Here is a 13,277-nt window from a genome sequence, read left to right as displayed (position 1 = left end):
AGTGCTTATTTGTATGTAGCTAATCAATAGATATGAATTGGATTACATTAAATACCTTTGCTTGAAAGTAATACCATATCACTCAAAAAAAAAAAATACACATGCTAATTTATAAGCAATTGAAAAACATACAGAAAAATGGAAGGAAGAATAGATGATTTAACTCTAACATTTTGATGACCTAAAGTTTCTAGAGTTGTTATACCACATTGATTTTTGAAAAAGTCATTGTCCTCAAGGAATTTTCATATCATCAAAGGCATTTTTGTTTATTAAGTGCATGATCATGTCTAGGTTATATTAGGAAATATTTATACATTTCTTATGGGGAAGGAGTATTCAGTACATTTCAGTTTTCTTCTCTCAAATAATCTTGACCTTACACAAAACTTCTTATTGACACACATATTACACAATAATGTATAGATATTAATTTGATATTTTTCAGCATGCTGCATGTAAAAGTGATTCCTTTAATATTCTTAATTTATTATTCTTAATTTATGGTGGATAAATTTTTATGCTTTTAATGTGGCTTTTTTATTAGTTCATATGTAGTAAGTGGTCACTGTCTGAACGGTCTCATGGTAGCAAGTGATAGGTCTTCGGGACTTATCATTAACTCTTCTCTGGCTATGCAATCAAACATGTAGTTTTACTACTAATGGTGCTCCTTAGGCTATAGGGATGTGAAATGGGTATTTTCAAAGTGAAGTTGCTAAGTAACATCAAGAAAATTGCTATGAAAGCAAAGTTAATGATCTCAGTTGGTACCATTTAGTAAAGGCATTTAAGCTAATGGTAGCATCAGACTGAATTTACTGCGACTCTGCAAGCTCTTTTTATATGCTTTGTTGGAGACATCTTCATTCTCCAAACAGCAACAGTTAGCGTTTTGGTCTTTCAATTGCTCAACAAAATTAACAAATTAATATAGCACACTATTGTGGAGTGGTTATTATTCCCATTTCACTATCAACAAAATAATAAGCAAGTAATGGGATTTGATGGGAAAATAAGAAACTAGGTAAATTAAGAGGAAGAGTAAAAACACTAAAATATTTTGGTATTAGCAAGACAGCATCTTTAGTTCTGCTTTAAATATTGCAAATTTATGTAAGTACTCAGTTCACAAGAAATCCTTAAAATATTTTGTTATTTTCCTTGATTTTATGTTTCATTTGGCATTAACACAAAATACACAATTCACGAATAAGAAGTGGGTAGCTCAGGTTGCCTAACTAGACGAACTAGTGAATCTCTTATACTGCTGCCGTGTGGGAAATCTGATGGGAAATATAGCCAAATCACTTACAGAATTCATCCTTGGGTGATAGAACTGTAAAAAAATGGCCACATTCTTTGTCACAGAGCCTCCGCAACTGGGACCATCACCTTTCTGTAGGGTTCACTGTTGGTGAGAACCAGCCTTATGTACAACCCACCTTCATCTAATGTAAAAAGAATAAAGGGAGCAGTGAGAAGATAAATGCAGAATGGAACTAATCTCACCTCTCCTAAAGGGATGATGCCGTGGTGGAGGGAATGCTTTCCTTTCCGAGAGTGTGTGTGTGTGTGGGGGGGGGGGGTGTTGGGGGAGCACAGGGTATTTAAAGGAATATCTCATGAAGTTGGGGTTTTCAGGTTACTATGGAAAATTGACCTCTTGATTTGGGCTAGCTGCTTACCTTAGAACCACAGATTCACCCAGGTGCAGAGTTCTTGGAAGAATATTCTGGGAGCATCTGTCTAAACTGTCACCTTTGTTTAGACCCCATCTGCCATTAAGGCAGGGAACAGGGAAACACTTTACATGTATCCACTGCAGATTAAGGAGATTGTTTAAACAGAGACTAGAGCTCTTTACAGTTCTAATGAATTCTGAAGGAGTCTGTGGAGTTGTGTTTGGAAGTAGGGCTTGAAGAAATGATGCTAAGTTTTTGTCAGAAACAATATGGAGCAACCTCCGGTTTATGTTCCATTTCGTCACAGCACTTGAAAGGGGCAAATAAAGATTTCCTTATGTGGTTTTACAGTTCTAGGGAATGATATGTTAAGGGGCACTGGTTATTAGAGGGGCAAGAGCTGTGAGTCTTCTATTGTGTCAGACCCTGACAAGGGCCAAATGGAGACAGGAGCCCCTTGCACTAGATGAAGGGAGGTATTGAGTGATGTTGTACTTGGAGTGAAGGGGATACTCACATCACTAGTATAAACCACCCCAGTAGAAACAGAGCCTCACCCAGTGCAACAAAGAACACCTACTACTGGCATAGGGAGCCTTATTCTTCCTCTTCCTCCTGCCTGATCCAAACACAGGGGGAGCTAGCTACTGAGGGACCAGGGATAGACAGACCACTGTCCCCACTCCCCACTCCAAGCAATCAGCATCACCGTTCAGGAAGAGCAAGACTTATTTTTTAAATTAAGTTAGCTTCCAAGTCTATAATACTAACAAGGGTTGTGTCTTGTGTCTTCTGTTTAGAAAAGAGACTGTGCTCTAAACTCAAAGTTAAAGGGAAATTTTTGGAATTTGAAAAAGATGTCATTAAAGTACCTACTATGCAGATTTGACAGTGTTCAGATGAAAGGAATGGTTGGGGAAACTATCGAGACATTTTATGTTTATACACTAGTATTTTGGGACTTCTCACAAAACCCATTCTATTTGTGGCTACTTACATACTTCATTAAAAAGGATCTGAAAACTCATGTCCATAGGTGAAAGGAAAATTTCCAACAGAATATCATTATGAGACTTTCCGTCAGAATAATGGAAATAATACTATGGTTAGGTATAGTAAGTATATTGTGTCTTGAAATTAATCAAAACTAATTTTGTCTTTACTAGAAAACACTATTTTGATTTGTAATATCTTCTATAGAGTATCTCTCTAGAAAAAGGTAAAAGAGTTTAGCCAATAGAGATTTGACCTATTCTATACCTTTGAAAGGAATGGAGGGATTACGTCAATAAAGATAACAGCTTTGAGGATTAGGGATAAATTGGATAGATCTGGTACTCATATGAAAAGGATCTATATAGAGGTGAACTGAAAAAAAATACCTATAAAATGGTTTGAGCTTTGGCAGTAGGTCAAAGGTAGGATTTGTGCCCTATTCATATGTGCTTGGGAAATGATCTAAGGCCTCGGATGCTTCGGAAGGAGCCATGTCCTTCTCGAAGGGGAGAATGTGCAGACGATGCCAAGAAAGAAGAATGGGAGATGGAGGGGTAATTGACCAGTGGGATCATTTATTCTTTTTTGAAGAAACATGATAAACTTGCCTTTTGAGTTCCAGATGTAAACAATGTATATAAGGACAGAATCTAACATTAGATATCACCTGTGGGTCAAAAAAATTAATATGCATGAAATTTCAAAATAAACAGGAGTTTGACAGTATTAAATTCATTCTTTATTGAGGATACTGGGGTCCAGTGTTGGCATTTAATAATATTTGACACTGGCTGTTTCACCTATGATGTAAGGTAGAATCAGGGTTCTGAAATTCTTATTCTAGAAATTCACCTCCTTGGAGTGTACAATGTATTTTAGCAAGGAGGCACCACTTAAGAGAGAGTGATGTGTTATGAAAGGGAGAAAAAGTCACTTGTTACAGCTAGAATAAGCAATAACAATGCTTAACGGTTTCTCAGCTGGAAGAAAAAAAATACAGGCTGTGGTTTAATGAAGGATGAGACTTTTGTCTCATTGTTATGAAAGCTCACATTTGTTTTTCTGCCGTGGTGATGTTTCCCCTGATGACCCAGGTGGCAGTCTTATTGATTTTTATGACTAAATGAGTTGCTGCAGCTTATATGCATAACTACTCTTAAGTGCTTCCCTGAGTGAAATTGACAGTTCATTTTATTTGGTTTGCACAGAATTGTCCTTTGCTTTACACATCTTATAAGCAATGTGAGAAGAAGTTGATTTTCTACTATTTACATTGGACCAGCAGTGTTTACGCTCCAGGGCTGGGGATGGGAGCCAAAGAAGGGGTGGGAGGGTGGGTTAATGTTCTCTTAGCAGTAACGACATGCTTTCTTTAGGCAAGGGCCCTATAGATAAAAATCTGTTCCTCTCCTCTATCTCCTACGTGTCTACCGATTTCTCTAAATAGAACTTGCCTTTCATCTGGTCCAATACACAAAATCTGAACATGAAGCAAAATGATTGAAAGACACAAAATAATAACCAAAAAAAATCAGGCTGATGTACAATTGGTTGCACTTACCTAAATTCTTGCATCATGCCATCAGATGAGACTTTAAGAATGAAAAGTGATCATCATATATTACAAGCCTTGCCTTAACTAGTGTATATTTTATACTATTTGGAACTTGAACATATTAATCATCTCAGAACCTTGAGTCCTTGCCCCTTTACTCGCTTTAAGCTTACCATTAATATTATTTCCTTCTCTTTCCCATGTAGCTTCTTTTGAAATCAACCCCTTCTTTTCCCTCAACTATTTTTTTTCCAAATCTTCTCCCTACTTTTCTCTACTATTCAATCTTCTGATCTCCCATTGCTGTGCTATCAGTGAGTTGTTGTATGGTTGTTGTTGTTTTAATAGAGCAGCTTTACTGAGATTATAATTCACATATAATTCATCCATTTAAAATATCCAGTTCAGTGGTTTCTAGTGGACTCACAGAGTTGTGCAATATTACCATAATCAATTTTAGAACCTTTCCATCACTACAGAAAGAAACCCCATACTCATTAGCAGCATTAGCAGTCATTTCCCATTCCTCCCTCCCCCACACCTAGCCACCCACCCCTGTCCCCTGGCAATCCCTTGTTCTGCCTGTTCTACAGATCTGCCTGTTCTGGATATTTCAAATAAATGGAATGGTACATTTGAGTTTTTTGTGTCTGGCCTCCTTTACCTAGTATGTTTTCAAGATTCATCCATGTTGTAATACATATCAATACCTCACTCATTCTTATAGCTCAATAATATTCCATAGTATGTATACACTGCATTGTGCTTATTCACTCATCATTTGATGAACATTTGGTTTGTTTCAACTTTTTGGCTATTATGGATAATATTGCCGTGCACATCTGGTACAAGATTTTGTTTAAACCTATGTTTTCACTTCTTTCGGGTATATTCCTGGGAGTGGAATTGCTTCCAGATATGTTCTCATCATTCAGTTTCATTTGAGCACCCCCATTATCATGTTTATAGTCCCAGGACTCTGTTAGTACTTTGCAAATTCCACCTTCACTTGGGACCTTCCACTGAGAATTAGACTCATATCTAATTAAATCCTTAACATCTTCACTTAGAGATCACACAGACACTTCAAACTCAGTGTCATAAAACCAACTTAGGATGTTTTCCACAAAACCCTGGTCTTGGGCCAGTGCTCTTTCTCAGTAAGTAGTACATTCATTCTTCTGGTCATAGAACCTAGAATCATTCCTAAACTCCTTCCTGAGTCCAATTAATAACTAGATACATATAATTCCATTTTCTAAATTTATTCCACATGTATCTACTTCTTCCCGCTTCTACCACAGCTCCTTTCTTTGGGACTTCACTTGGATCATGTTAATTGTGGTCCAAATAGTCTTTCACCTTTATTCAAGACTTCATCCAAATTCACTCCATCCTCTGGAATGCTCCTTTAAAAAATCCTTCTTCTTTGAAAAATTACTTCATTCAAGTTGTTGGTAGGATACAAATTTTAAAATCATGAGCATGTTATTAAAGTGCATATATGACCTCACCCTGCTAACTCCTCAGCACCGGCTTCCTCTTGAACCCCTTCCCGAGACTACAGACACCTACCTTTTCTTGTTTCCACATCTTTTAACAAGCTCACTCCTTTCCCAGCTGTAGGGCTTGTTCAAATATTCTTTCTCCTGCCATACTCTAGCCTCATTTAGAGAGAAACCCTACTTATGTTTAATTTCTTAACCTAAAATTACATCTTTAAAACTCTAGCCCTAACTACATCAATTCTGTCTTACAAGCTTTCAATGTACCCAGTAGTTTCCTTCATAACATTTAAGACTTTTAACAAGATAGTAAGTAGTTTACTATCTCTCTCTGCAGTAAAATGTGCCCTTAAAAAGGAAAGGCACCACAGTAGGGCTGGATCACTGCGTTCTTAGGACTAGTATGGTATCTGATCTGATGAAGGGAACTCAAGAAATATTTTTGAATTAATGAGACAGTGACCCTCCAATCCACTTACTCATCATTTGATTTGGCTTATAATCCCAAATTACATAACAGAGACAAATTAGAAATAGACAGGACCAGAAAAAGCAATAAAATGGAAAACCTTAGTAGATGATGACCGTGTGTCAGAACACACACAATAGGAAGTATATTTAATGTTTTGTAAGAAACAAGGACCCCAAAGTCCTCTTCCTCCTATTTAAACTCTCAAATAAAGCTCACCACAGCCTCCCTTCTATAGGTGCCTTTGCACAGGTAAACCCTGATGGTCTTTGGAAGATTTGCTTCATACCTTTCATCATGGCACAGCCTTTTTACCTGAATTCTACATTTTCATCTGAGCCCACAGAGCGCTCCTGTCTATGCTAATCATTGTTATGGCCCTTGATGACATCAGTGCTGTTCCCTCTGCCCTTGATCTTTGCTTTTGATTTAATCTTACCTCTCTTATCCATCCCACCTTTTCCTCATCCATTACACCAACTCATGCAAAAATCTTGTTTTCAAAAATGACTACTAAGTAACTAATGTTCCCAAGTAAACTTTGTAAACATTTTTTTAATGTTTATTCACTTTTGAGAGAGACAGAGACAGAGCACGAGCAGGTGAGGAGCAAAGAGAGAGGGAGACACAGAACTCAAAGCAGGCTCCAGGCTCTACATTGTCAGCACACAGCCTGGCAGGGCTCCAACTCACAAACCGTGAGATCGTAAGCTGAGCCTAATTCGGTCGCTTAACCAACTCAGTCACCCAGGAGCCCTCCAAGTACACTTTTAAAAGAGCTAAGATGGGATTTTGGCTTTGTCAAATATACATATTGTTTCTGTGATAAAAGCAGAGCTGAAATCATGAAGTAGGAAGCATGCCTGTTTGACCAGTAAAATAAGCTTGATTTACTCACTGTATTCTAGACTTAGATGGCAATCTGAACTATTTCAACCCAAATTGCTGATAATACTTAAATTGCAGTGTTGCTTGATTGCTAAGTAGTGCTAAGGAGCTGTAAAGCCAATACTCGGTATAATGCATGACTTTGAGGTCACTCTAGGTCATAGGGAACAACTAAATTTAGAATCAAGAGATTCGAATTTAATCAAGGCTGAACCCCCACCAGGTCCGAACTGACTCTGGACAAGTCACTCAAATTTTCTGTGTCTCAGTTGTCTCAGTTTATAAAATGACAAAAGAAATATTTATTTCAGTTGGTAGCTTGGAGAACTTAATTTTACAATACAGCTAAAGAACTTGGCACATAATAAGTTCTCCATACTTGTCAGTTTAATGTAAGTCATATTCGAATTCTACATTTATCTGACAATAGGGTATTCACTAATGAAGACACTCGGTAGACTTAACAGTCTTTCCTTATACATTGTTTTACCAGCAAACACCCCAATGCTAAAGCTTTTAGTGAAATAAGGTATTAATAAGTTGAAGTCTATACATTGAAATGTATTTCTCCTAGACATTTATCTCATTTATCTACACACTGACATGTATTTATCTATATACGTTAACTGTGACTTTTTGTAGGCAAGTTGAGTATTACTAAGTTATTTAAATGCAAGTGTCAGCAAACTTTTTCTGTAAAAGGGCAGGTAGTAAATATTTTAGGTTTCGTAGACCATATGGTCTCCTTTCAACTATTCAACTCGTATAGTGCAAAAGCAGCTATAAAAATTACTTAAATCAATAGGCAATGGATATGTTCCAGTAAAAGTTTACTTGTAGACAGGAATTGTAAGTTCACATGTCATGAACGCTGAGTTTTTTTCAAACATACAAAAATGTTAAAAACAAACACAGAAACGGACAACTTGGCTCACAGGCCATCTAAACACAGGTGGCAGGCCTGAAGCCCCCATAGGTGATATTTGCCTGCTGTATTACTTGCTGAATTATTATGATCACTTTTCATTGATCTTGTAGCCCACAAAAAACACAAGTTCTAAACACAAAGGACTGTATCTTCTGATGTATTCCAAATGCCTGAACAGTGACCAGAAGTTAGATAATAAATATTTGTTAAATAAATTGAATGTTCTTTTTCCTCCCAAGCTCTTTATCATAGGAATTTCTAGCAATATAAGAGTTTTTTACATGCTCTTTGGCACACTGCCACAGGCACAGAGGATTGAAGATTTAAAAAAGGTGAATTTTGACTTCATATCTTACTCCAAAGTAATATTATAATTTAAACCATGGTGTCAAAAGAAGTATACATTAAAGGTTAATAAATTTTTTTTTAATTTTTTTAACGTTTATTTATTTTTGAGACAGAGAGAGACAGAGCATGAACAGGGGAGGGGCAGAGAGAGAGGGAGACACAGAATCGGAAGCAGGCTCCAGGCTCTGAGCCATCAGCCCAGAGCCCGACGCGGGGCTCGAACTCACGGATCGTGAGATCGTGACCTGAGCGGAAGTCAGACGCTTAACCGACTGAGCCACCCAGGCGCCCCAGTTAATAACCTTTTCATGGATATGTGTAGAAAATGAACAGTTCTAGCTATATACAGAAATATATATGTGTACACACACAACTATTTTCTAAACATATACAAGTTCGATCTTGACAGCAAAACTTTACAGAATTATCTTACATACGGGTTTATATAAGTTGTTATACACATATAAATTATTTCTTTGAGCATGGTACTTAAGCAGATGTTTAATTAGGGCAGCTAAGTGGTAATGACACTAATTAATCACAAAATGAAAACACATTCACCTTAGAAAAACCAACACTATTAAACTCTAAGAGATTAATTGGCTTTTTGAAAAAAAAAACACATTGTAACATAATTATCTTAGGACAAGGTCAAATGTTCTGTTGCATCTATGTTTGTACTCAGTAAACATGAAGTCCAAACCATTTACCATAAATCACAGTCCACCTTAGTAATGAAAGAGAAAAGACAATGTTTTTATACATTTACATAGCATAATTTTTCAGAAAAAATAATCTAAAATAAATCTGTATAGTTAACCTTTAAACTTTTACATATAAGACTATCTTTAAACTTTCTAGAATGGATATTTTATACTGTAGATCACTTAGTCATATATAATTCTATAGAAAACAGTATAGTTTCCCTAACACACGTAATTTTTTTAGGAGGCCAGAGTGGACTATATTCCGTTGTTAGAATTTGATCACATCTTTAATAAAATGAGAACTAGAAAAAGAGCTCTTAAAATTGTTATACAATGGAGTTACAGCTGTGAGATTTATTTAAATAGTATTAGCCAAAATCATAATTTAGAAGTTGCAAATTTATTGTCAAGGTTGAATGCTTGAGGAGAACCATTTCATCCACTTGTAAACTCAAGTTAATTAAAACCATTTTTTTATGTTATTTTCAACAAAAGTCTCGCTATCATCTGGGCATTTCTGCATCACAGCTATTCTCAGTCACTGTCTTTGTACAAGGCTTTGTTTCAACATATTTAAACACGTCAAGCAGTTTCCACACCAGTAGTAAATGTCATCACCAAGGAGTGAAAAGGCACGAAGGCCTGAGTCACACCTGGCAGAGTAAACAGCCCCTGTATAGCAGATAAGGGACTAAAGTAATTTGCGTAATTATTCCAGATTTTGAATCATAGAATCTAAGTATAGCAGCTATCATCCATTGTCTCAGACGCTGCACTTGAGGGGTCATTAATATATTGTCATATAGCCCTCAATGTGAACGTGGCAGGTGTCAACCATATGCTAAAAAACAAAACAAAAAACAAAAAAATATGCTCTATAACTTTGATTCATTGGTGCCTAGTTTGGCATGAGTGACATACTAAAACCTTCTGTAAAAACATCTGAAAGAAAAATTGTGTTTAATCAAGTAATACATGAACAAATATTTACTGCAGCATATTCAAATAAAATGAAATATATTGATTAAGTTAGAAAAGGCTCTGTAAAATGTACACTTACATGCACACATACATCTTACTTCTATATAAATAGGAGCGTAATTTATGGATGATCTCGTCTTTCTTTTTTTCCTCCTTGACCCTCATCTATTGGAAAGTGATCTACACCAGTATTTATAGCTCTGTGTCATTCATTTTAAAGGCTGAGTGTACATATATAATAATTTATTCAATTACAATCTTATTTATGGACACTTAGTTTTCCCTTTCCATTTCCAGTAGGATATAGAATTCTGCAGTGAATCTTCTGGGCATATATCCTGGTAGTAATGTGTGACTATTACTCTAGGATAGATTCCTGAAGAGAAAATCCTAAGTCAAGGGGGATGCAGACATCAAACTTGAAAATAGAGCTAAATTTTCCCTCAAAACAGCTTGACTCATACAGTCTACGATTGGATCTGTTTTTTGTACCCTCATTTATAACAGATATTCTGTCTTTCTGATGATGGTCAAGTATATGGATTAGATATATTTCTTAAAATCGTGTTAGACCAAGCACTTTTCATATACTTTTTGCAAATATTTATAATTCTTTCTCTCTGATCTCTGTGTTCTTATTCTTTGTTATTGGACATCTTTCTCTCATTGTTATATAGGCGATGTTCCTATGCCTGTTATATTTGTTAAAAATATTTTTTCTAGGGGCGCCTGGGTGGCTCAGTCGGTTAAGCGGCCGACTTCGGCTCAGGTCATGATCTCGCGGTCCGTGAGTTCGAGCCCCACGTCGGGCTCTGTGCTGACAGCTCAGAGCCTGGAGCCTGTTTCAGATTCTGTGTCTCCCTCTCTCTGACCCTCCCCTGTTCATGCTGTGTCTCTCCCTGTCTCAAAAATAAATAAAACGTTAAAAAAATATTTTTTCTAATTGTCATTTGTATCTTTAATGTTAAATTTTAGTATTGAGGAATATTTAATTTTGATTTGCCAAATATGTAAATATTTGTATCATGGTGTCTGGGTTTTGACTCTGACTTGGGAATGTCTTTCTCCATTATTATCAAATATTTCCACTATTTGTTAGTTCTAAACATGTATAGTTAAATATTAGCTCTTGGCTTCATCTGAAATGCGGATGTCAGTGTGTATTGTGTGACTGTGTTTGATTTATAGAAGGTGTTTATTTACCAATGGATAGACTATAATCAAAGCATTATTTATTGAATAAATCTTTTTTAAAAAAGACAGCTCTACATTTCTGGAGGCTGATTTGGAATCTAATATGTATTCCATACATCTATTTTATTTTTCGATTCATGTATATATTATAGTGTCTCTTTTATTATAAGTTAATAAATTTGGGGGCATGTATTAAAGGAAAACCAAGTCACTGTACTTCTTTTTAAAAGCTGTCATGGTTAGGGGCGCCTGGGTGGCTCAGTCGGTTAAGCCTCCGACTTCAGCTCAGGTCACGATCTCACGGTCCGTGAGTTCGAGCCCTGCGTCGGGCTCTGGGCTGATGGCTCAGAGCCTGGAGCCTGCTTCCGATTCTGTGACTCCCTCTCTCTCTGCCCCTCCCCCGTTCATGCTCTGTCTCTCTCTGTCTCAAAAATGAATAAACGTTAAAAAAAAAAATTTTTTTTTAAATAAAAAAAAAAAAAAGCTGTCATGGTTATACCTTCACATTTTCTCAGCCATATGCATTATGAAGTCAGTTGGTCATTTTTCAAAAAATATCATTTGGGACACTGATTGGCATTACATTTAAAATATATACATATATTATACATATATCATATATAATAGTATATGTAAAATATATTAAAAAATAAAAATATATATATTATATATAATGTATGTATAATACATACACATATATTTACCATATGTATAATATATATATATATATATTTTTCCCCCAGTGAGAAGATCTTGCAGAGTGTCTAACAGTCTCAAGAAAGCTGGATAACAGAAATTGAAATACCTTACAAGATGCCATAATTCTGCTCTCTAGTCCTGAGATAATATCCTCTAATGAGAGTATGCACTGGGCTGGCAGAGGCTTACTCACAGGCAACTCAAATAAACCATAATATGCTAATACTTTAAACTTACAATGAACAGGATAATTGAGTGAGTTAAGTCCTTATGTCTTCTACATATCATATTTTCTCAATGTAACAAGCTACAGGGTAACACAAATTATAATCAAAAAGTTGATTGAGCATGAAATAAGAACAAAGGAAGTCCATTATTTAATTCAAACATTTAATGATGCAATTGATCCAACTATTCAAAGGAGATTCACGAACCACTTGCCTTGGACAGATAAATTCCCCATGCCAGGCTGTAGTCTCCCATGGGCATTCTTGGAGGCCTATTGACAAATTTACCTTTTTTACTCTCACATTTGTATAGTTCTGTTTTATAGCAGCCCCACTTCTAATGGACACACATTTTCTTATAGATATTTTGCATCCAATAAGAACGTGATAAGCTATGGGTAACTGTGGGAAATCCGGATAAACAGTGGGTTACAGGACTCAATAGTACATGCAGCCAAAGGGGGAAATGGTTGGAAATAAACACAGTGCTGTCCATGTAGGGCCACGGTTCACTCAGGTACTGGTAAATCTCACTAACTAGGTCACCATTTTGCCAAAAAACTCAATTTATCCATTTTACAGGGTTAGGTATTATTTTTATAGTTTCAAGTAGGTCTCTAATTCACATTGGTCCCAAGTTCCTGAGGAGCATTTTATTTATTCTCTTGTAGTCTAGATGTACTTCTATTTCTCTTTCATATTTGTGTTCATCAGAACACTCTTTAGATTTCCATTAAATCATAAAACCCTGAATAGCCAAATCAATCTTGAGAAAAAAGAACAAAGCAGTAGCTATCATACATCCTGATTTCAAACTATATTACAAAGCTACAGAAATCAAAACAGTATGGTATTGGCTTAAAACAGACACATAAATGTGTAACAATAGTATCCAACATTACAGTATCATATAGAATAATTTCATTGTCTTAAAAGTGAAAATGTGCAACACAAGAGTAAACGCTAACATAATCTATGGACTGTAGTTAATATTTCAACATTGGCTCATCATTTTCTAAGAAATGCACTACATTAATATGAGATATTAACAGAAACAATTGGGGAGGGGAAGGCATTGAGCAGGTACATTAGAAC

General features: G+C 36.0%; 1 protein-coding gene across 1 annotated transcript in view; it reads right to left on the bottom strand.

Annotated features, from left to right (window-relative positions):
* The window catches only part of GPC5 (glypican 5), a 1,419,588-nt gene that overhangs the window by 473,930 nt on the left and 932,381 nt on the right, over positions 1 to 13,277 (bottom strand). The window lies entirely within an intron of this gene.

The sequence above is a fragment of the Panthera tigris genome, chromosome A1, assembly GCF_018350195.1.
Source record: "Panthera tigris isolate Pti1 chromosome A1, P.tigris_Pti1_mat1.1, whole genome shotgun sequence".
In the NCBI taxonomy this organism is placed as follows: Eukaryota; Metazoa; Chordata; class Mammalia; order Carnivora; family Felidae; genus Panthera; species Panthera tigris.
The sequence above is the reverse complement of the archived record's forward strand: the minus strand, read 5'-3'. Positions and strand labels throughout refer to the sequence as shown.